The sequence below is a fragment of the Sceloporus occidentalis genome, unplaced genomic scaffold (assembly GCF_023333645.1).
Source record: "Sceloporus occidentalis isolate IW3139 unplaced genomic scaffold, rSceOcc1.0.p SCAF_1, whole genome shotgun sequence".
Taxonomy (NCBI): domain Eukaryota; kingdom Metazoa; phylum Chordata; class Lepidosauria; order Squamata; family Phrynosomatidae; genus Sceloporus; species Sceloporus occidentalis.
In genome coordinates this window covers 219279420-219303392 of record NW_028316981.1, presented here as the reverse complement: position 1 = coordinate 219303392, position 23973 = coordinate 219279420, and the positions used below count along the sequence as shown (strand labels likewise).

The 23973-nt window shown below is 40.5% G+C and overlaps 1 protein-coding gene across 4 annotated transcripts in view; it reads left to right on the top strand.

The window, feature by feature from the left end:
- The window catches only part of LOC149323476 (WD repeat-containing protein 3-like), a 108719-nt gene that overhangs the window by 59449 nt on the left and 25297 nt on the right, over positions 1–23973 (top strand). For 3 of the 4 annotated variants that reach the window (XR_016275165.1, XR_016275159.1, XR_016275171.1), the window contains exons 27-28: positions 17240–17333; positions 18899–19144. The gene's annotated coding sequence lies outside the window, so the exon portion shown is untranslated. Of the gene's footprint in view, positions 1–2791; positions 2817–17239; positions 17334–18898; positions 19145–23973 lie in introns of those variants that run through there. The other variant, XR_016275187.1, reaches the window with a different exon arrangement.

The following is a 23973-nucleotide window of genomic DNA, read 5'->3' as shown; positions in this document are numbered from 1 at the left end:
AAGGGAATGGTTGAACCTCATACGCTTTTTCCCTGTACAGAATGGGTAGGGATGTAAGTATTGGTTTAGAGAGCTAGTAGTAGAGCTTTTTCTGCTTGAGAAGAAAGACCAAAAAGTGCCCCCTCTCATTCCATAAACAAAAGTCAACTAGACTGGCCATTGAATCATTTCTTCTCAGTGGTGATTAGATAACATCTGCCACACTTGGAGTAAACAGACTAGTAAAATGGCTGTGCTCACTGTCTATACAGCTTTACTTCTGACACTTTTAGCTTCCCTCCAGACATCTGCCACATGAAACAACCTACCTGACAGTAGGCACAGCTACTTTTACTGTGTTTATATTATACCAATCTACTAGTATGCAGCCATTTCAAATGTCATGGCCCCATTTTTCAGCATCATGAGTTCCATAGTCTGGGGAGGTAGTTTGACATCTTTCCGAAAGTTCAAAGATGTCCTAACTCACACCTTGTACAATTCAGGTGAAGAGGAGAAGGAAGAGGCAGCTTGCCAGGAATCCGCTACTCCTGATAGTGAAGGTCCCAAGAGCTGGGGCTGAGGTAGTAGGGGTCCCTGCTCCCCATCAGGAGGTTGCAGAGGCTGAGGATGCTGAAGACACACCACTACCCTTTGCTGAATAATGAACATTAAACACTGATCCCAGAAGCTGTAATGTAAGAGATGCTGATGATTTTAGTAGCTGGTGTTATTGAAGGAAATGCCCATAGTTCTTCCAGCAATCCCCAATGTCTTTGTTGTTCACAGCTGTCTTATGTAGACTGACTGAGTGTAGTTGTGACTCCTCGATTTTGGACTAGCTTTGGTTTGACAGCTTTGTTTACTCCTTGATGGCTTCTGGTGTCTTTAATGCTGATTTGTTATAACTACTCCTGGACTGACTGACAACCACCCTTTTGTTTCACCCTCCACCACACACTAGGCCTGAACTTGTCCCAAAACAGAGATCATTGGCGTTGGCACACTTGCCTCATCTGGGCAAGGCACCTTGACCATGGTCTGCTATATGGACTTTCAGGAGCAAAGCAAAGTCTAGCTTGTGACCTTTACCTTCAAAGAGAGTGCCCACCTTGTCCCATTCTGGACAGATTGAAATGCTGTATTGGAAAAGTGACATGCACTACCTTGTATGTTCAGTTTTTTTGGTTAATCTTTTCTATTTAAGCTTCAGTTTGTTAAATCTCATCCATCTTATTACTGATTAAGGCATCAATATCTTCTCTAAAATCTGATGGATAGACAGAATTGTGTGCCACCTGAAAAATGATGTTCAGTGTACCTCAGATCCCCTTATCCACGCTATAATTGTATAGTCTGGATACACTCACATTGTTGTCCTTTTGTGCACACAGAGACTGGGATTTCAGTCTACTTCTTTCAAAGTTCTTTCATTGACTTCTGTAGCGAACTTTAATTCTCAGTGTGGACCATATACAACCAATCCTATTCATTTACTCCAAAACCCTGTTTATTTCAGTGGAATCAACTCTTTGGGTGAGTAGTCTTATATTTCAATCCTAACTTCTTCAGATATATATGGTCAGTTGCAATCTGCTTTTAAGCAAGTGTGTATTGCATTTCTAACACCTAAAACCTATTCAAAGATATAGCTATGTTAGTCTCTTAGTCACAGAACATCTGAGGAAGTAGATTGAAGTCTACGAAAGCTCATGCTGCCAACATCTTTCTTTTTGTTAGCCTCAAAGGTGCTACAAGACCTAAAATGTATTGTGACTGAGAGGTCTATTTCACCAACAATTAGATCCAGAATTTAAAACTGAAACCATGAGGCTGACACAATCAAAATGTCTAAAATGTAAGCCCATATCCCTAGCTATCTGGCAGATAGCTATGTTGTCATAGAATCCATGCAGCATCAGGTAATAGAAGTGAAAAAGGCAAAGGAAACAAGAAGTAGTTTTTTATCAATACATTTATTTTTCTTTTATTATCTCTTATTTTTATTTATGCTGGTTTATCTTTATTAGTTTTAATATTTTGACTATGATGCTTTTTGAAAATTGATCTGCATGTGCCAATTCACCTAACCAGTGACTCCTGCCCAGTGCCCAGGGGAAGGCGAAAAACCTCCAGGATCTCCGGCCAATCTGCCCTGGAGGAAAATTCCTTCCCGACCCCAAAAGTGGCAGTCAGCACTAGCCTGGGCATGCCATGAGCAAGAGCCATGCGCAAGCGCACCACCCATGCTCCCTCTTCCCCCACCAGTTCTTGTGCTGTGCTCCTTGCTGGCTCCTGTGAAGAAAAACATTGTGAGAAGACACATGGAAGTGAGGATGTATAGCCTTCTTTGTGCAGCTCTGAAATCAACTGATGCTTTGGTGAACAGCTCTGAACATTGACTCCGGAAAGTTCACCTTCCTATTAAATTAGCAGAGAAATCACATGTACGTTCTTTAAAAAGGTTCAGCAGTATTTTGGGTACATAGGATTTTGAATCGGCATCAACATCAAGAAAACTTTTCCTGTCTTTTCTTCCTTAAGGACTCACCTCCATGATGGGAATGTTCATTTATGATGCTTTACACTCCATTTTAAAGAAATATGTTGTGCATCTTAAATTACTCGAAACTTGTTTTTGGAGCTGACTGCTTTTTCAACCATATTCATCCTTTACAGAAGATTTCTTTATCTTTCATTAACTAAGCTAATCCCTGCAAATAAAAATGGTCTTGTCAAATTCTATATACTTCTGTTTATTGCAGATGAAAATTTACCTTAAAGATCTCTCTCTCTCTCTCTTTCTCTTCAGAAAACAGAGGGATTCCACTTCTTAGCCTGAAAAATACTTTCAGATCAACAAAGACGTTATTTACAAAATGAGGACATAACCCTTAAACCATAAAATGTTTCCCGGTTCTTAGTTGCAAGATGCTGTCAAGTGAAGAAAAACAGGAACCTGTTAGAGACCTACCTTTTAGGGACTTACCAAAATGTTGGAGATGTTCATTGGAAATGCTTCTCACTTTTCCTTTCTTGAAGGAAAATGAGTTCTATACCGTGTGTTGGATAATTTCCTATTAAATGTGGAGAGAAGTCATAAATATGCTTTTAAAAATGGTTAACCACTATTTTCGGTACATAGGATTTTGAACCTGCCCATCATCAGGGAATATGAACCAGAAATCTTTTCCCTTTTTCCTCTCTTCCTACGGACTTACCTTTATGATGGGCAGATCCATTTACAATGCTTAACGCTCCATTTTTGAAGAAATATGTTGTGCGTCTTATATTTACTCCATACCTTTTATTAAACGTTGATTACTTTCTTAATCATGTTTATGCTTCACAGTAGATTGCTTTATCCCTTTTAAACTAAAGTAATCCCTGCAAGTAAAAATGGCCTTGTCAATATGTGCATTCTTCTGTTTATTGCAACTGAAAATTTACCTTAAAGATGTATTGTTCTTTCTTCAGAGAACAGAAGGATTCCATTTCTTCTTAACCTGAAAACTTTCTTTCAAATCTACAAAGAGCTCATTTATAAAAAAAGATGGTGTCACCCTTTAACTGTAATAAGTATTTCCCCGTTCTTAGCTCTAAGCGACTGTCAAGTGAAGGAAAACCAGGAATCTGTTCTCTTCCTAATAAAGGAACCTACCTTTTAGCGACTTACCAAAATGAAGATGTTTTTTGGTAACACTTTTCACTTTTCCATTCTTGAAGGAAGATGAGCTCTTTACCTTGTGACACATATTTTGGTGCATGTCTTGAACTTCCATCCTTTTCCTACTCAAATGTTATTTAGAGAGCCAGGCAAAACAGAGCACATAGAACTAGAAATACTGCAATGTGCACCACTTCTGCTGGATTGTTGTGTTTAAGTCTCTCCAAAGCATAAAACCATTTGTTCAAGAGCTACGTCTTTTAAATCTCACCTCACTGCTTTGCTATAATATTGTGCATTTTAAATGAAAAGCAGCTTTTTTCAACTGATACTCTTTAAATCATTTGGCTTCTGTTCTTCAGCCTATGTTAATGTATGATCCATTGAACTTTCCAAGATTAGATAAATAACAATGAAAAATATAAAGACTGTCTCTGTGTAGCTGAGATCTTTAAATATTATTTTTAGTTTTTAAACAATAAAAGTTCTCATACCTGCCTTTTTCTCACCTATGCCCTGTTGTAGTTATTGGAGCTCACAAATTTAGCTTCACTTCCATAGAGTTTGCTTTTGGAGGTCAATAGTTACTTACTCCGTTCCTCTCCTGGTTGAGCTGTGAATATTTGCTATATCCATGGCTGGAGAGATGTACAAAAGCAGCATTTATTGTGTGTCTTATATACAAGAACGTAAACCCGTTCCTGTTTATTAAATGAAGATCATCTATGCCTGGTGATAGCATTTTAGATAAGGCATTGACTATGACTTTTTAAAAACAGAAACAATTACCTTCTCAGAGCGAAAGACGTCACTTAAATTATCAAAACCATTTCAGCCAGCAGCCAGAAAAAGTGACCATGTACCTGTTTTCCTTAGCAATGGATACATCATAAAGACCTTCTTCTAAGTTTCTGAAGTTCGTCTATAATGTTTCTTATTCTCCTCTTTTGGAACGCTCTTTAAAAAGTTTAACCAGTATTTTGGATACATAGGATTTTGAACCTGCCGATCATCAACGAAAATTAATCAGGAATCTGTTTCCTTTTCCCTTCCTTCCTACAGACTCACCTCCATGATGGGAATATTCACTTATGGTGCTTTGCAAACCGTTTTTGAAGAAATATGTTGTGTACCTTACGCTATTCCAGATTATTTATTAGGAGCCGATTGCTTTCTTAATCAGGTTTATACTTTGCAGTAGATTTCTTTATCCTTTTTAAACTAAGATAATCCCTGCAAGCAAAAATGATCTGGTCAAATTCTGTGTTCTTCTAAGATTATTGCAGATGAAAATTTACCTTAAAGATGTATCTTTCTCTCTCTCTTCATAGAACAGAAGGATTCCACTTCTTCTTAACCTGAAAATTTCCTTTCAGATCCACAAAGAGGTCATTTATAAAAAGATGGTGTAATGCTTTAACTGTTATAAATATTTCCCAGAGCCAGGCACCAAGTGAAACTGTCAAATGAAGGAAAATAAGAGCCTGTTCTCTTCCCAATAAAGGGACCTACCTCTCATAGACTTACCAAAATATTGGAGACACTCCTTGGAATTGCTGTTCACATTTCTCTTTTTGAGGGAAGGTCTGTTTTATACCTCTTTTCAGATACTTTGGCGCATATTTGTGCTTTTCTTAACATTGACAGGAACTTTCATCTCTCTCCTAGTTAAATGTTATTTGGAGAGCCAGGCAAAACAGAGTATATAGAACTACAAATACTAGAATGTCTACTACATCTGCTGGATTGTTATGTTTAAATCTTTTCAGAGTATATAACTTTTTGTTCTAGAACTATGTCTCTTAAATCTCACCTGACTTCCTTGATATAGCGTTGTGTATTTTAAAGGAGCAGAACTTCTTTCCTCATCCAATTTATTCTTCATGTCGTTTAGCTTCTGCCCTTCCGCCAATGTTAATATACGATCCACTGACCTTTCTTTTGTTTCAGTTCTCCTAATAGTAGATAAATAACATATGAAATGTGGAGAGTGTACCAGTGTAGCTGAGGTCTTTATATTTTGCATTTGTTTTTTAAAACAAGAATAATTCTCACGTTTGCCTCCTTCTTACATACATATTATTGTAGTTATTCCAGTGCACAAATTTAGCTTCAGTTTCATCTAGTTTGACTTTTACAGTTGGTAAGTACTTACTCAGTTCCTCTCCTGGAGGAGATGCAAATCTGTGCTTTAAAGAGGCCTGGAGAGACTTACAAAAGCTGCATTTATCTTGTCTGTTCTGCTCAAGACTGTAATCTCTTTCCTGCTTAGGTGTTTATTAAATGGAGATCAGTTATGCCAGGTGATAACTTCTTTAGAGAATGGACACAGAAAATTACCTTTCAGAATACAAGAGCTCACAAAAGATATCAAAACAATTTCAACAGCCAGAAGAAGTGACTATGAATCTGTTTTCCTTAGCAATGGACACATCATAAAGATCTTCCAGGTTTCTGAATGCAAAGGGATACTGCAGTACCTTTGAGATTAACTGAAAGATAGAAGTCGGTACCATGAATATTCATAGAGTTGAGCCTACCTTTTCAGACGCAGGTTTGTGAAGTTAATCTCTGGTTGTTGCTCATTCTCCTCTTTTTGGAACAGTCTTCTGTTCGGTTCCTTGCCTTGCTCTGGGCTTTTTGATACTCATAGGCGTTGCTTAAACTCATTTATTAACTTGGGTCCCTGTTGAACTTGCAAAGTCACAAAGGTTATCTTAAACTGTTTAACCACTGTAGATATTTTCAGGCCTTGGGACGCTGAACAGTTCCACTTTATTTCTTTCTACAGAACCTACGTCCAAGAACTCACTTCCGCCTTATATTAACTTATGATATTTTAAGCACTCTTGTGAAAAATAAATATGTCTTACACTTCCAACATTGCACTGGACTTTTTGTTCTGCGTTTCTTGCTTAATTAAGTTGAAGCTGTCGTTCTCTTTATACTTTTTTAAGCCATGGCATTTCCTGAATCATCAAAGAAAACAAGCCAGAGATCTATTCCCTTTCCCCTTCCTTTGTAAAGACTCACTTCCATGATGGGAACATTCATTTATGATGCTTGATGCTCCAGTTTTGAAGAAATATGTTGGAAATCTTATATTACTCCAGACTTTTTCTTAGGAGCTGATTGCTTTCTTAATTATGCTTCTGTTTTACAGTAGATTTCTTTTTCCTTTTTAAACTGAAGTAATCCCTGCAAGTTAAAAGGGTCTTGTCAAATTCTGGGTTCTTCTGAGCTTATTGCATATGAAAATTTACCTGAAAGATGTATCTTTCTCTCTCTCTTCAGAGAACAAGAGGTTTCCACTTCCTTTCAGATCTACAAAGAGGTCATTTATAAAAAGATGGCATAACCCTTTAACCATAATAAATATTTCGCAGTGCTTCGTTCCAAGAGACTATTAAATGAGGAAAAACTGGAATCTGTTCTCTTCCCAATAAAAGGACCTTCATTTTAGGGACTTACCAAAATGTTGGAGATGTTCATTTTTCCATTCCATTCTATACCTCATGTCATAAACTTTGGTGCAGAAACCTGAACTAGTGAAAGGTTAGTTAAAGAACCAGGCAAAACAAAGCACATAGAACTACAAATACTACATTGTGTATTCCAGTCTTTCCAGAGTATGTAACTTTTTGTTCTAGAACTGTGTTTCTTATTTCTCACCTGATCTCCTTACTGTAGTATTGTGTATTTTAAAAGGAGCACAACTTCTTTCCTCATTCAATCTATTCTTCATATTATTTAGCTTCTGTCCTTCAACCAATGTTAATATATGATCACTAGCCTTTCTTCTAATATTAGACAAATAACATGAAATGCGAGAGCATCCCAGTGTAGCTGAGGTCTTTAAATCTTGTATATATGTTTTAAACAGTAAAGGTTCTCATACTTGCCTCCTTCTCACCTACACATTGTTGTAGTCAATGCTGTGCATGAATTTTGCTTTCATTTCATATAGATTGACTTTTCCAGTCAATAGTTTCTTAATCAATTCCTCTTCTGGATAAACTGGGCTTTAAATAGGCCTGAAGAGATTGAACAAAAGTAGCATTTATTTTGTGTGTTATACACAAGTTTGTAAACCCTTTTCTGCTTTGGTGTTTATTAAATGGAGAGCAGCCACGTCAGGAGATACTGATAAAATCTTTAGGGAAGGAAAAGACAATGAATGTTTTTTTAAAAACCAGAGAAGATTACCTTTCAGAGGGAAAGGACACAGGAATTATCCAAATAAATCAGCAGACAGACAGAAGGAGTGATTGCGTATCTGTTTTCCTGAGCAATGGACACATCACAAAGATCTTCTTCCAGGCTTCTGAAGTTCATCTGTGATGCTTTCCATTCTTCACATGTAGGTTCCTTGCCTTGCACAGAGCTTTTTGATATAAATACATTTCTTAATCTCATTTTAGGTTCCTGTTAAATTTGCAATGTCACAAAAATTATCTTCAAAATGTTGAACCAATGTAGATATTTTCAGGCCTTGAGATATTGAACAGTTCAGAATTCCACTTTCTTTCTCTCTATAGAACCTGCTTCTAAGTACTTACTTCCACCTCATATTAACATGATATTTTAAATGCTTTTTTTTTTTTGGGGGGGGGGGAGCCTTATACATCTTAGACTGCACTGGACTTTTTGTTCTGAGATTATCGCTTAAATAAATTGAAGTTGTGAAAAGCCATGGCATTTCCTGCAAAGAAACATTGTCATGCTATCATCATTTCATTCTTCTATATTGATGACAGTTAAAAACATACCTCAATTTGGAAGGTGTTACTGCTCCATCTTATAAAACAGAAGTGTTTGCAGTTCTTTTTAAATCTGAAAATTTCCTTTTAAATCTGCAGAGAGGTCATTTAGAAAACGGTGAAATAAAATGTTCCACTTTCTTTCTTTCTACAGAACCGACTTCTAAGGACTCACCTCCACCTCATATTAACCTAAGATGCTTTTAAACACTCTTCTTGAAAAAATACTTCTCACGTTGCACCGGATATTTTGTTCTAAGATTAATGCTTAAACTGGAAGCTGTGAATCTGAAAAGAAACATTGCTATGCTCTCACCATCTCAGTCTTTTATTACGATGATATTTGAAAACATACCTTAAGTAACCTGGAAGGTGTTACTGCTCCTCCTTATAAAACAGATCTATTGCAGTTCTTTTTAAATTCCTTTCAAATTTGAAAATTTCCTTTTAAATCTGCAGAGAGGTCATTTAGAAAATGCTGAAATAAAATGTTAACCATGGAAAATACTTCCCCATAATTAGGTTGAAGAAGCTATTAAGAAAAGGGTTAACAAGCACCAATACTCTGGTTTTTTTTCCAGGACCTCCTCTGTAGGGACTTACCAGAAACTTGATATTCACTGGAAATGCTCTTTCCTTCTTTTCTTTACTGTGCTTTATATCATATCTTTTAAGACCATGGGAAATCTCATCGTTTTTCTAGACAAAGGTTATTTGGAGAGCCAGGCGATCTAAAAGATAGAGTTTGGCAACTCACCTCAGCTGTTGGACCCCTTTGCTCCCATCTCCTTGGGAATCTACAACTGTTCATTCTAGAACTGAACTGCCAGCCTTGCCTTTTGTTCTGCGAAACAATCTGAATAATCTGAGAAGGATTATTCCACATTGATTGCATCATTTTGCCTCCATCTTCTGAGTAGTGGAGGCACATTAAAGAACATCACTTTCTAAGCTTTGGCTATTCGTACATCTCAATATCCTTGATTTGAGACAAATAAAAGAAATATATAGAAAGTTCACTTGGCTACGTGAAGTTTTGAAGTTCGGATGGGGAAATGGTTGGTTGGTTTGGGTTGCATGTCTCTCCCCCTCCCCTTTTTTTGTGTGTATCTAAAACATATGTACACAGTATCTTCTCTTCTGTTATTTTGTGCTGAATCCCCTCCTCCTTTAACAGAAAAGGGCCCACAAGAAATGCCAAGTGTCTCCCATGAAAGCTCCCTTCCTCCTTCCCCTTGCTTTCTACTAAGCTTGATGCATCACTGAAAGCTTTATGAATGCGCCTCAGCAGAAACATCACCAATTTCATCACAATCACAATGTGCAAATGGCAAAGTGTGGGGGATAGGGAGACAAAGTGGAAGTTATTTGTTTTATTTTATTTTATTTAATATCCCACCTTTTCCTAATATGGGACTCAAATGGTTTGAAATATATTAAACCAAAACAGCTAAAACAATACACAGGTTGAGTTTACCGTATCTGGAATTCTTAAATATTCCAAAAACCAAAACCTTTTCATGTATGGCTAAGATAGTGGCATTTTTGTTTTCTAATGGTTCAGTGTAAACAAACTTTGTTCCATACACAAATTTATTTGTAATACTGTATCAGAGGACCTCTAGGCTACGTCTATAGGATGTATATGAAACATAAATCAATTTATAGTTTTTTGTGGGTTTTTCGGGCTTTGTGGTATGTTCTAGAAGACTTTGTGAAGATGCCAACCACAGATACTGGCGAAACGTCAGGAAGAAACTCTTCTACAACGTGGCCACATAGCCTGAAACACCCATAAAAAACTATGGATGCTGGCCAGGAAAGCCTTCAACTTGACATAAATCGATTTTATGTGTAGACTTGGATCACATCTCCAAGATATCTCTTTATATACATATATGCGAATACAGGTATTTCAGAATCCAACGAAATCTGAAATCCAGAACACCCCTGGTCCAAAGCATTCAGGATAAGGGAGACACAACCTGTACAGTACAAAAGTTTAAAAACTGTTAAACAATGAATCAAATTAAACCATTAAATGATTTTTTAAAAATCAACGTATTTAAAAATATATAGCACACTCATTGACTATTCCTCTGTCCCAACCAGTTAAAAGCTGAAGGCCTGTTTAAATAAAAAGGGTTGCTCTGGCAGCAGAAAGAGAGCAGAGAGAGGGCAAAGGAGGAGCCCTTGGAAGGGAGCTCCATAGCTTAGGAGCAGCCATCAAGAAAGCTCTTTGCTGACCAACCATGGAATAATGAGATCAGATACAGCATTTGTGGTTAAACAAGGGCCATCTTTATTGATTTAAAACCTCATTAAATGTTTGAGACCTGGGGTCTGATAAATGAAAGGAGGAAGAACCTGGCACAGGTTTAGCTGGGGCCACAGCTGTCAACCTGTGAGACCTCCCCAGCCACCCTTGGTTGAAACACCAGACCCCAAGGGCAATCCAAAGAGACCGGTTGCCATCTCGGACAATAATTTTTGGAAGGCCAACCCTGGGGGCTCCTTCCCAAGCCCCACAACTTTATAAGAGAGAGTAAGGCATGTTACAGACCGCCCAGAAGGGGCAGTCTCGCGCCGCTGCTGGTTGCTGCGTCCGGGAACCGCAGCACTCAAACCGCGCGGTTCCCGGACACAGCAAAGAAGAAGCACTGAAATGGCGCTTCTTCCATCCCAGATGAGACGCCGCGAGGTGCTACTCACGCACTAGCAGCGTCACATCCGGTGCGCAACGTGCGGATGCTATGCACCCAGCATGTAAAGATGGCAGCGCCCGTGTTTATAGGGCACCGCCATCTTTATGCCCTCATCACATGCTGGGGTGAGGCCGGTGTGTACGCTAGGTCCTCGGCCAACCCCTAGCATGTGACGGGGGCACCGGAAGAGCCCGTCTGTAACAGGCCTTAGTGCACAGATCAGCCCCAAGGACAGACTCTTTTCCCAACTCAATGGTCTTATCTGGAGACAGTTCACAACATTTGGAGAGCCAAATGATTTCTGCCCCTGGGCTATAGTAATAGCCCCAAGAACTGGGTAACAGCTGAGCAGAGAAAGAGGAGAAGAAAAAGTATTTGCAACTACAGGAGAACAACAACTGGTTTAATGTTTCATTATACTCTTGTGTTAATTCCATAAACTTTATGGTGTAACATCATATAACTCAATGACAGCAGCAATCCTTTACATGAGGAGATAAGAAAGAAAATTGATGATGAAGATGATGATGAAGAGGTTTCCAGATTCACTTCCTGCAATTGCTCAGAGCTGGGAGGGATCTAAGAGACCTGCTGCCAGTTATCTTAGACCCCATTCCCACTGGCCCAGTTAACGTGGGTGGAACTGGGTAGATCTGGATGCCCCTCCCCTGAATCTCTCCATTAATGAGTGCCGACTACGATTGAGGGGCATTTTATCCCGAATGCCTTATCGGGTTTAACTTGAGGGCGCCTGCTATCAATCAAGCAATCGTCATAGGTGACATTTGCAGGGGCATTGGAAGTGTGCTTCCCCCATCCTTTTTTTTTAAAGAGCCATGCACAAAATGCCTCAAAGTATGCACATTTTGTCAATTTAAAATCTCGTGTGTGTGTGTGTGTGTGCGCGCGCGCATTTGGGTCAGTGCAGGGTATGATCTGCCCTTGGCTCCATTTTCAACCCCAAAATGCAAGTTAATGCATCCTGTATCCCCCACTCCTTGCCACTCCAGAATGCCTCTTACACATGTAATAATATAATAATAATAGATTCCTCACCTTGGAAATGCCAGAATAGGATGCGATTGCCTTGCATTCTTTTTTGCTTTTAAAAGCAATTCAGGGCTGCCCCTGAAGAGACAGTAGCAAAAGCATGTATCGTTTTGTCAGTTGCCTAATTGACAAGAGCAACAAATGTAACATTCACATTTTTGGATTGATTCGCAAAGGAAAAAAAGGCTAGCCCATTTGCAACATTTCCCCTTTTCTGGAAGCCAGCAAATGAAAGGGAAAGGGAACAAGCTGCCAGCCATGTTCTATCTATCTATATAACAAAACAAAACATGCGCATATTTTGTCAAAATTAATTTTTTTTAAAAAAAAGGGAGGAAAGTGCCTGATGGGAGCTCCATTCGTGCCCTGCCTTTGACCTGACCTGACCTGACCCCTTTCCTCCTGCTTACACTTTGCCATTGCCTTCCACTGAGGCTGAGAGAGAGTGACCTGTCAGTTCCAACTGACCCATGGAATCAATTGGGAATAAAAGGGAAATGCAGCGCAGGCATTCTGACTGTAGCATCCACATATAACACTAACAACAACAACAACAACAACAACAATAATAATGGCTCTTAAGTTCCAGGAGCAAGAGGAAAGCAAGCACCCAAAAAATCATGCGCATAAATTGTCAAAAGAGGCTGCTTCTACTGCATCCATTTCCCTACATCCCCCAGCTTGGCCCCACAGCCCTATTTCCCTGGGCAATCCTCCTCCTCCTCCTCCTTCCTTCCTTCCTTCCTTCTGACCCTCACCTCCCTCTGCCCTGGCTCCTTCATCCTCCTCCTCCTGCTCCATTATAGGATGCCCTCCATGGCTCCCTTCTTCCCATGGCTCCCTCCTCCTCCTCCTCCTCCCCCTCCTCCATCACTTTCTCCTTCCCCCCCCCCCACAAGCCCTTTGCAGCCCAGTCACCCTGATTTCCCCTTTGGCCTCCTGTCACCCTTTGCATCCAGATTCCCCTTTTTCCTTGGGCTCTTTCCTCCTCTCCCTCCCCTCCGATGAGAGGAGCGAATGCTCTAACCAATGGAATCAATTGGGAATAAAAGGGAAACGCAGCGCAGGCATTCTGACTGTAGCATCCTCATATAACACTAATACAGTGGAACCTCGCCATACGCAAGGGATCCGTTCCGGATCTCGTCGCGTATGGTGATTTCCACCTATGCTCGAGCCCCATTGTAAACAATGGGGCTCGTGCACGGCGGCGCGGAGATGCGCCGGGTGCAATGGGCACGCACGCCCATTCAACTGAATCGGACGCGCCACCCCTTCCGCCCCACGTGCGCGCCGCGGCTTGAGTGCGTATGCTCAAGGCCGCTTATGGTGCGCCCGCCTATGGCGAGGTTCCACTGTAATAATGATAATAATAATAATAATAATAATAATAATAATAATAATAATAATAATTCAGGAGCAAGAGGAAATAAAGCACAAGCAAGCACACAGACATGTCACCCAAAAAATCATGCGCATAAATTGTCAAAAATAAAAGCCTGATGTTACAGCCTGATTTCCCTACAGATCTCCTCCGGCTTGGCCCCACAGCCTAATTTCCCATTAGAGAAAGTGTGACTTCATAAACACTACTTGAAAAAAATGCTTAGGTTGACTATTCACTCCTGTAACCTGAATTCCTTTCGGCCTTCTCTATATCTTTCCCCATTCTGCATAATCTGATGCTTATAGTGAGACAGAGGGGGGGGGGGGGGCAGAGGGAGTGCAGGGGACACTGAACCCACATGACTGCCAGTATCACAACTGCCCTGGCAGTGAGGGCATCTCATTTTGTACCCAGAGACTAGTGTGATTGGAAGATCATTGACAGATATCCTTGTCAATTAAAAGAGATGCCCTCACTGTGTATCAGGAAAACAGCAGCTATGGGTCAGAGGCATCATTGTGTGATAAGTATCATGAAAGCCACTTTTTTGCCTGGCTGTACTCATGATTTCAAAGCCCCATGTAATAATCTTGTTGGTCTCCAACAATCAAACCAGATGTGTGTGTGTGTGTGTGTATGGCACTCAGAGTACTACATGGGGGAGCATACTACAATTTTCTCCTCTCCCACCTCAACTCATGACTCATCCTGTTTTAAGCTGGTTTCTGTCATGCAAGCCTGATAGTGAAGTAAGTGAGCAAGGAGAAAGGATTTAAAGATGGGAAGCGCATCAGGATCAGGTGGTGAGCCTCTTCTTCCACAAAGGTGTTAAGTCCCTTTTTGTTGCTAATACTATACTAAAATGGTGCACTCGTGACGTTGCAAGGCAAGGGGGACGTGCGGACGCTAAGCATCCGGCACATAAAAATGGCAGCGCCCGTGTGTATAGGGCGCCACCATTTTTACGCCCCTGTCACGTGCTAGGGGTGAGGCCAGTATGGATGCTAGGTCCTCGGCCAACCCCTAGTACGTGACGGGGGCGGCGCAAAGGCCCGTGCAGAACGGGCCATTGTTATTATAATGGGTGCTGAAACATTCCTGGCCCAACCAAGAAAGGTATGACCTAGGGCCCTGAAACTTACATGCTATTCCACATATAGTATATACATGACTATAAGTTGATCTCATGTATAAGCCAAGAACATGTTTTGGGGCCAGAATGATGGAGTTTGGGGCACTTGGCACATCATTTCTCATGTTTCTTTGACCCTCCCCCCCAACTCTGATGTCTGGTTAAGGCTGCTCCCTTGGTACCGAGGGATGGCACTGTTTCTGGCTATATACGGTCGTCGCTGCGTATGTGGAGAAACAGAATAGTTCCCAGTCAGAAAGGCCGTCAGGAAAGGCTGCATTATGTCACCCTATCTGTTCAAACTGTATGCTGAAAATAACACAGACACAGAAGAAGGAGAAGCGAAGGTTGGAGGCAGGAATATCAACGTTAAGATTTTCCATATCTTGGATCAGTCATTGATCAGAATGGGGGTATTGTAGTCAAGAAATCAGAAGAAGACTATGATTGGGAAGGCCAGCTATGAGAGAACTGGACAAGATCTTAAAGTGCGAAGGTATAAAGCTGAATACAAAGTTAGGATCATCCAAGCCATTTTATTTCCCGTCACCATGTATGGATGTTAGAGCTGAACAGTGAATAAAGCTGATAGAAAGAAAATCAACTCATTAGAGATGTGTTACTGGAGAAGAGTGGTGAGGCTACTGTGGGTAGTCAAAGTCTCCCTGGAAGCCAAAATGACTAAATTAAGACTTTTGTACTTTAGACAACATTCGTAGGGATGCGGTGGCTTAGTATTATATGACGCCAGTTCTGATGATTGGAAGATCAGAAGGTTGGCAGTTTGAGGCCCAGGTGCTGCATGATGGGGTGAGCTCCTGTCACTAGTCCTAGCTTTTGCCAACCTAACAGTGCAAAAGCATGCAAATGCAAGTAGATAGTTACCACTTCAGTGGGAATATAACAGCATTCATTGCAGTCATGCTGGCCACATGACCACCAGCACAGTCCTCTGACAACACTGGCTCTTTAGCTTAGTAATGGATATGAACACCGTCCCCTACAGTCAGTTATGCCTAGACATTCATCACAAGGGACTACCTTTATCTTTGGCTACTTCAGACACATCATGAGAAAGCAGGGTTCACTAGAAGAGACAATAATGCTCGGAAAGGTGGGCAGTAGAAAGAGGGGAAGACAGACACAGATTGGACAGACACAACCAATGAAGCTATGGCCCTGAGCCTGCAGGACCTGAGAAGAGAGGTTGAGGACAGCGGGGCTTGGTTGTGTCTCATTCACTGGATTGCCATGAGTCAAACTCAATCTGAAAGCAGTTAAAAACAGTAACATTTCTTTCTCGTTTTACTTTTTGGGCTAGTGACGATAATTAGAGAAATGGTTTGAAATATCTTCAGAATTTGGTTAATAAGGAAATTGATCTTTGCTGCAATCTGTGTGGGCAGATTGTATTGTGGAATGTGTAACTTTCACCAGGCAATGCTGATTTTTACACTTCACAAGAATCATCTCCTGAGCTTAATATAATTTAATAAATTTAACACAAATGTCAAATTTCATTTCTGTCAATTAATTTGTATCTAGTGCAAATATTAGGGATGCTAATATCCTTAGTTCAGTTGGTTTCCAGAGCAAAGACATTTGCTCATCCTCAATATGACAGTAATTCGTACTGTTGGCCATCCATTTTTGTAGGGGATCTTTTCTGGACCTCCCTGCAAAAACAGAGGCTCACACATATTCAAGCTCCATAGGCTTGAATAATTTCTTAAAACTAGTCTTTCTGACTTATACCCACTGGAAGAGTTCCAGAGAGGAATATCTGCCTGTTATTTCAAATCCTTTTGCATAGCATAGAAATTTTGTTGAGGTCTATCTGCACTTCTCTAGATAAGATGGTGTTGAACTTAAAACTCCAGTCCATTTCAGAATTTAGCTCATCAGTTGTAAGCATACTTCCATCACCCTTCTCCTTTCTCTCATCCTTTAGTCTATTTTAGGACTCTTAAGTCAAGGACTAACTGAATGGAACCCAGGTGATCACTCTTTTATAGGCCATGCTAACCAGCATGTGTACCAAGTTTAAAAACAGGCACCTCTTTCTGTACAACATTTAACAGTATTGTTATGTGGCTCAGTTGATTGTCCGTTGCCTCCCTCCTGCCACCCAGTTTCCATTGCTTTTTCTATTTTAATAACAACAACAACAACAATCATAAATTTATTTGTATCTCACCCAATCAACGAGGAATCCTGGTGACTAACAACAATGGAAGTACAATAAAAATACAGTAAAAAACAAACTAATCCCTCCCAGCTCTCCAGCCATATAAAGCAGGCAATAACAATAAGCAATATCAATACAGTGGCAATCAATAGGAAAACATATTTTGTCTTTTCTGTCTTCTTTGACTCTCCCACTGGGCTTGAATAAACTAAGGGCACACACTTGCCTTATGAGACTGGTTTACCTCTTGACATGTTTTCAAATCTTTTATTCCTGCAATCAGAAAGCCATTAAGAAAATACAGCCAGCATTTTAATATACTTCACAATTTGAACCCTGCAATTTCCTTTTTGTCCATTCCCCCATCTCAGGATACACTTTGGGCAGATCACAAGCAACCAGCTGCTTGTTAAGGTGATGGAGAACCTGAAGAAAACCACCAAATCTCAAGTCAGTGAAGTGAGGGTAAGTGTGCATCTGTGAGGTGTTGCTTAGTGTAAAGAGTACACAGTTTGGGTGCCAGTCCAGTTCTCCCTAACTCCACAGCATCTTCCTTACTCTTATAGAGGGGGCAAGGAGCAGTGCAAGGTGGGTTAATAAGTAAATTCTGATTATCTTAGACAGTGGCTGCATTAGTGTATTGAAGACTACATTCAGCTGTGTTAGCTATAATACATTATGTGACAAGCTGCATTACAGGTTCAAAACATACAGTGGTGAGAGGTTTGTCACTAAAAATGAATTCATAACAACTGAAACAGTGAGAAGCATGGAAACTCAATATTGATACAGAGGCATCATATTCTACTTTAGAATATGTTCCCATCATCATCCATTCTTCCCTCTCTTCCAACTGCCAGCAAAATGGAGTAGGATTGGACAATTTACATCACAGTTGTGAACCATCATTTAGCAAGTTAAAGCCAGGATAGAGTTCTCTGACTGTGAAGGTTGTTATGGGACGATCTCTATTGTGCAGTAATACACATCTAACCGATATATAAATTAGTACTTTTAAGAGAATGATCATGGAAATCTTACCTCAGCTGTCTCAGATTCCCATCTGTGCCTTCCCCTAAAGCTGAGAGAGTGTGACTTGCCCAAGTGGGTTTCATGGTCCAGCTGGGATTTGAGCTCTAATCTCCAGAGTCACACGCTCAAACCACTATGCTACGTTGGCACCTGGTGACACCCAACGTAGGAATGCCACTGAGTTTGGGCACTCAGTCTCTAAAAGATTCACCGTCCTAGGACATTAGCTTGAGATTTTTACACAGGGCAGTTGAAAGAATAGAGAGGGCCCTGCAATTTGTAGCAGATGTGAGACATGACTGCAGTTTGTAACAGATGTGAGGCATTTATAGCTAGGAACATTACTGCTACAAAAGGCTCCTTCATTGGGAGGCTGATAAAAAATTTAGTTCAGATTTAACGTATATGTCTTTCAAACTACTTTTTGCAGAGAGACCCTAGAAAAGGTGTTACTGCAGAGTAGGGCTAAGAAGCAAATTATGCCTACAGTTCAGAAAAAAACCCTGAAAAGGAAGCAATGTAGAAATAACTATTGTCGTTAAAGGGGAGTTATGAAAGACAAGATTATAGTAGGTTTGGAATACCACAGTAGAACAGATCAGACTTTCAGCACAGGAGCAGATTAAAAGAGAGGTGAGCCAGGCCAGTAGAGACCCTGTGTTTGAGGCCTCTGCTCAGATCATCGAATTTACAGCCTGTGGCCTCCGATCATCAGTTGGAATTGGGGGAGGAGGGGAGAAGTTGCTCAGAATTCAACAAGTGATGTTAAAATGTCTTGAATAGGCCTTCAGAATAACAAATGCCACTTTTGCTTTTGTTTATTTTTGTGCCACATAAAATATTTTTTGTCTTCAGACACTGTATCTTAGATACATCAATTGATAGCCATGGCAGTGAAATAATTCACAGGTTGTAACATAACTAAATGTGGAAAAATCAAAAGGGAGCAGGTACACTGCACTTTTCCTGTTTCCTTCTTATATATTTTCCATCTACAGGATACGCTGGGATTTAATATGGTTGGTCTCCAAGTCCTAAAGAGGGAAATAGAGGCAAAAGATGAAGTGACTTTTTTTGCTGATGCCACTGCCCAATTTGAAGAGAGAAAGAGAAAAAGAAAGAAGAAACAGAAGATGATTCTTGCGATGGTTTAACTGGGACAGACTGTGGGTGGGATTTGTTGCTTGAAGGAGGAGGCTGGGCTGCTCTCTCCAGTATGCTGAGATGGTGGATGTAGGATGGAGGTAAGCAGGTATGTGGGAAAATCTGTTGAGTTGAACTGGATTTTCACTCGGCTGTTTTCATGTCAAAATGAAAGGAGTGGAGGGGTTCAGGACTTACCTGCAGCGAAAAAAAGGTCCCTGCCGAGGAACTGTATAGACAGTGGGCATTCACATCATCATTTTCATGCCACAAAACACTGTGATAGACATATTTGCCATTTGCTTATTAATGAAGGCAGTGCTTTTCTTCTACCAGATAGACCTGTAAGTGAATTCTTTCACAGAATTAAACATTTGCCTCAGCAATAGTGTTAAACATTGTGGCACTCTGACAGACATATTTGTAATTTGAGCCTGATGCTTATTTCTAGACCTTTTGAAATGTTAAAATGATGGAAGTGGCTTAGTACCTCATCCGAAATGCTTTGGCTCATTTTCTTTGAGGTTACCTGAATTAAAAGTGACAGAATAATTATTTGTTGTTGTTGTTATTTAGATTCTTTTAGCTCAGAGACACAAGCTTTAGTAAAACAGAAAGCTTTATTCCAGAAACTAAAGGTTGTTCACAGCATGGTATTATTGACAAAACTGAAGCGTTTTCAGTTGCAGAGTACAATAAAAGCACACAGCAATTCAAACTTTTGCATCTTTGCACCCTATTTGCCTTAAAATCAAAACAATCTTGTTTCCCCGTTTTTCTTCTTTGCATGAAGCGTTCCCATTGACTTGACTTTTACAGTTCAAAGCTCATTATTTTCCCCTCACATCTGCTCATTAGCCAGCCTCAACAAATAATGCTCCTTCTAAACAGCATCACCATTGTAGTAACACAACCCATTATCTAGCAATATAAAGTATATACACATTAGACCGGCAAACATGGTAGGAGCTATGATCCTGACAGCTGCCTGGTCATCATTGAGTTGGGGCAAGCTTGGTGAATGAGAGACCTTACCTAGCTTCTTCATAGCTGCTCTTCTAAGTCTTAGTCTTATGATTTGACAGCAGTCTGCATTTCAGTTAATGACTGAGCCAAGATATAGAAAATCTTTTAACTATTTCTATGTCTTTATTACCCACTTTAAAGTTATATAAATCCTCCATGACCAGTAATTTTGTACGGTGGACCCTTGTTATACGCTGGGGTTTGGTTCCAAGATCCCCCGTGTATAACAAAATCCGTGTATGCTCAAGTCCCATTAAATATAATGACATAGCAAAATGGTGTCCCTAATAAAAAATGGAACATCAAGGTAAATTTATACTTTTTTGGAACATTTTCAAACCGTGTATGCTTGAATCCGTGTATAAAAATCCGTGTATAAGAAGGGCCGACTGTATTCTTAAAGTTTAGTTGTAACATAGCCTTTGCATGTTCTTCCTTAAATTTCCTTAATATTTGTTCTATATCTTTGCTGTATTCTGCAAGTAATATGCATTATATACATATCTTAAATTGTTGATGTTCTTTCCCCCAGTTCTTCCTTTGAGTCTAATTCTATTTTCTGTATTATCTACATAAAATTAAACATTCTTTAGTAGCTATGTTGGCCATGCAGCGAGATAAAACAAAATCCACAAAAGAGTGATACCTTTATGCACAAAATCTACAAAACTCTTCATGAAAGCTTTTGAAGCTCCAGTGACTTTATTAGGCAAAGGATGTTTTTAAAAAAAACATACAGAAGTAGGAAAGTGATGATGTATGCCTGTATTTTGTATCAGATGTTGTAGTTTCTTGGTATGGAGGGATCTCAGTGCAGGCCGAGGCTGATCCCTTCTTTTGCCAATTTGGGGACCCAAAGGGCAGTCAAATTTAAACTCCATTAGCAGCAGTAAAGTAACTCCTCTTGGGATCCAGGATGTCTCTGTGTTTTGTGAAGACCTAGACCTCATTTTGGGGCATTTCTGAAGACGTACAATTGGAAAAACATTTAGATGCTGTATAGGTAAAAGCTGAGAGCCAGTATGGTGTTGTGGTTTGAGGGTAGGACTAGGGCTCTGGAGATCATGGTTCAATTCTTCACTTGGTCATGGAAATCCATTGGGTGACCTTGGACAAGTCACACCCTCTCAGCCCCAAAAAACCCTGTGATAGTTTGCCTTAGGGCTGCTTTAAGTTGGAAATGGCTTGAAAACACACAACAGAGTTAAAACTCAGGCAATTATAGTCCCAATTAAAATGTTACCTTTGCTGGAAGTAGAAACCTCAAAGAGTTAAGTCCCAGTTCTTAGTTCCTTCTTGTTTAGGATTCCTCTTTTGCAGCAAAATCTGGTATCCTCAAATCAAGCAAACATATCCAGGGGTATGTGTGAGGGCCAAACAGCAAGATAAAATGCACAAAAGAGTGATAACTTTATTGTCCAACCAAAATGCACAAAACATTTTGAGCAAACTTTTGAAGCTCCACTGGCTTTTTTATACTAAATGATGGTTGGGAAATTAAATAGATAGGGTGATAAAATGCACCCATGCACTCATTGCCTTGCCAGTTGGAAACTATTATGTTTCTCCTTATTCTGCTCAAACAGTGATCTCTTGTTATGCATCAGGATTACCAGGTATTGTGACAAACCCATTTCTTTTAGAGTGAACTATAGGCGGGATACAGACCGCCGTGCGGGAGCTGCAGCAGCTCCCGCGCGGAGCAAAAAAGAAGCTCCATTTCGGAGCTTCTTTTTGCGGCGCCTTTATGACGCATTCGCAATGTCATAGGCGCCGCGACACGTCTGGACGCTATGCGTCCAGTACGTAAACATGGCGGCCCCCATGTGGAAGGGGCGCCGCCATGTTGTACGTATTCTATACATACTAGGGTTAGGGGGGTGCGGAAGCACCGCCCCTTCCTAACCCTAATACGTATAGAATACGTACTATATGGCGGTTTGTATCCCGCCATAGTTTCTTATGACCTACAAAATCAAATATCATATCTATCAAGCACAGGTTAATTTTCATCTGAAATTATTTGGTGCCTTCCATTATTAAATATATGTTTACAATATAAACCTAATGTCTCTTTTCTGAACCCAGCTTGGAGTTCTGGCATTTCGCATTTCATGGATTGTAAAAACTTGGTTGTAAAACTTGGACCCTCACTAGCGCTTGTTTCATTCATCTTGAGTTAAAAGGCTTGTGGAAGTGCTTTACTTCTGCACTGTACTAACAAGACTGCCATTATCTCTGTTCAGTAGCTGTTTGGCTGCCTGGCTCTGCAGCAAAAGCCTATTGAATGTGGAAGCATTCACATTGTTTCATGTCTCCCAGAAGCATGGAAAAGCTAAATCTAAGAAGACAGAGTGACAGTAGTGCTTAATCTATGAACAGTGAGAGAGCTGCAACAGTTGTGGTATGTTTGTGTTCTTGTGCGTATCTTCACCAAGTTGGTAGCCCTTCAGCATATTAAGGAGCAAGACGTTTTCCTGGACACAGTGGAGGAAGTTTCTGGGGAAGAGGTCAGTTCCCATACACAGCAGGTAGACAGCTGGAGGAATGTAACAAGTAGAGGTAGAGAACCCAGGGGTCATTCTGTGAAATTGCAGGTACAGAATCGATTTGAAGCCCTCTCCCTTATCAGAGATGATGAGGAAGGGCAGCAGGGATAATTCTCAGGGAAAGTGCAGGGAACCTTGGGAGTATTAGCACAGGGAATAGCTGCTGCTAAGCCTCAGAGGAGACACATGGTGGTGGTGGTGGACTCCTTGCTGAAGGGTGAAGAATCAGTGATTTCTGGATCTGACAAGATGTCTCAGGAGGTGTGTTGTCTACTGATCGTTACCCCTTCCTTTTGGTCTATGTGGGAACCAATGATACTGCAGGGCACAGCCTTCAGAAAATCATAAGGGATTATGAGGCTCTAGATAGGAAGCTGAAAGAAATGGATGCACAGGTTGCCATTTCATCTCTTCTCCCAGTTAAAGGGCATGGTTCAAGAAGGGAGAAGAAAATAGTGGACGTAAACAACTGGCTCCACAGATGGTGCCACTGAGAATGATTTGGATTTTTTTGGATCATGGGCTATGGTTTTGGGGGGAAGAATCATAGAATCATAGAGTTGGAAGAGACCACAAGGGCCATCCAGTCCAACCCCCTGCCAAGAGGCCTTCTGGCAAGGGAATGGTTGAACCTCATACGCTTTTTCCCTGTACAGAATGGGTAGGGATGTAAGTATTGGTTTAGAGAGCTAGTAGTAGAGCTTTTTCTGCTTGAGGAGAAAGACCAAAAAGTGCCCCCTCTCATTCCATAAACAAAAGTCAACTAGACTGGCCATTGAATCATTTCTTCTCAGTGGTGATTAGATAACATCTGCCACACTTGGAGTAAACAGACTAGTAAAATGGCTGTGCTCACTGTCTATACAGCTTTACTTCTGACACTTTTAGCTTCCCTCCAGACATCTGCCACATGAAACAACCTACCTGACAGTAGGCACAGCTACTTTTACTGTGTTTATATTATACCAATCTACTAGTATGAAGCCATTTCAAATGTCATGGCCCCATTTTTCAGCATCATGAGTTCCATAGTCTGGGGAGGTAGTTTGACATCTTTCCGAAAGTTCAAAGATGTCCTAACTCACACCTTGTACAATTCAGGTGGAAGAGGAGAAGGAAGAGGCAGCTTGCCAGGAATCCGCTACTCCTGATAGTGAAGGTCCCAAGAGCTGGGGCTGAGGTAGTAGGGGTCCCTGCTCCCCATCAGGAGGTTGCAGAGGCTGAGGATGCTGAAGACACACCACTACCCTTTGCTGAATAATGAACATTAAACACTGATCCCAGAAGCTGTAATGTAAGAGATGCTGATGATTTTAGTAGCTGGTGTTATTGAAGGAAATGCCCATAGTTCTTCC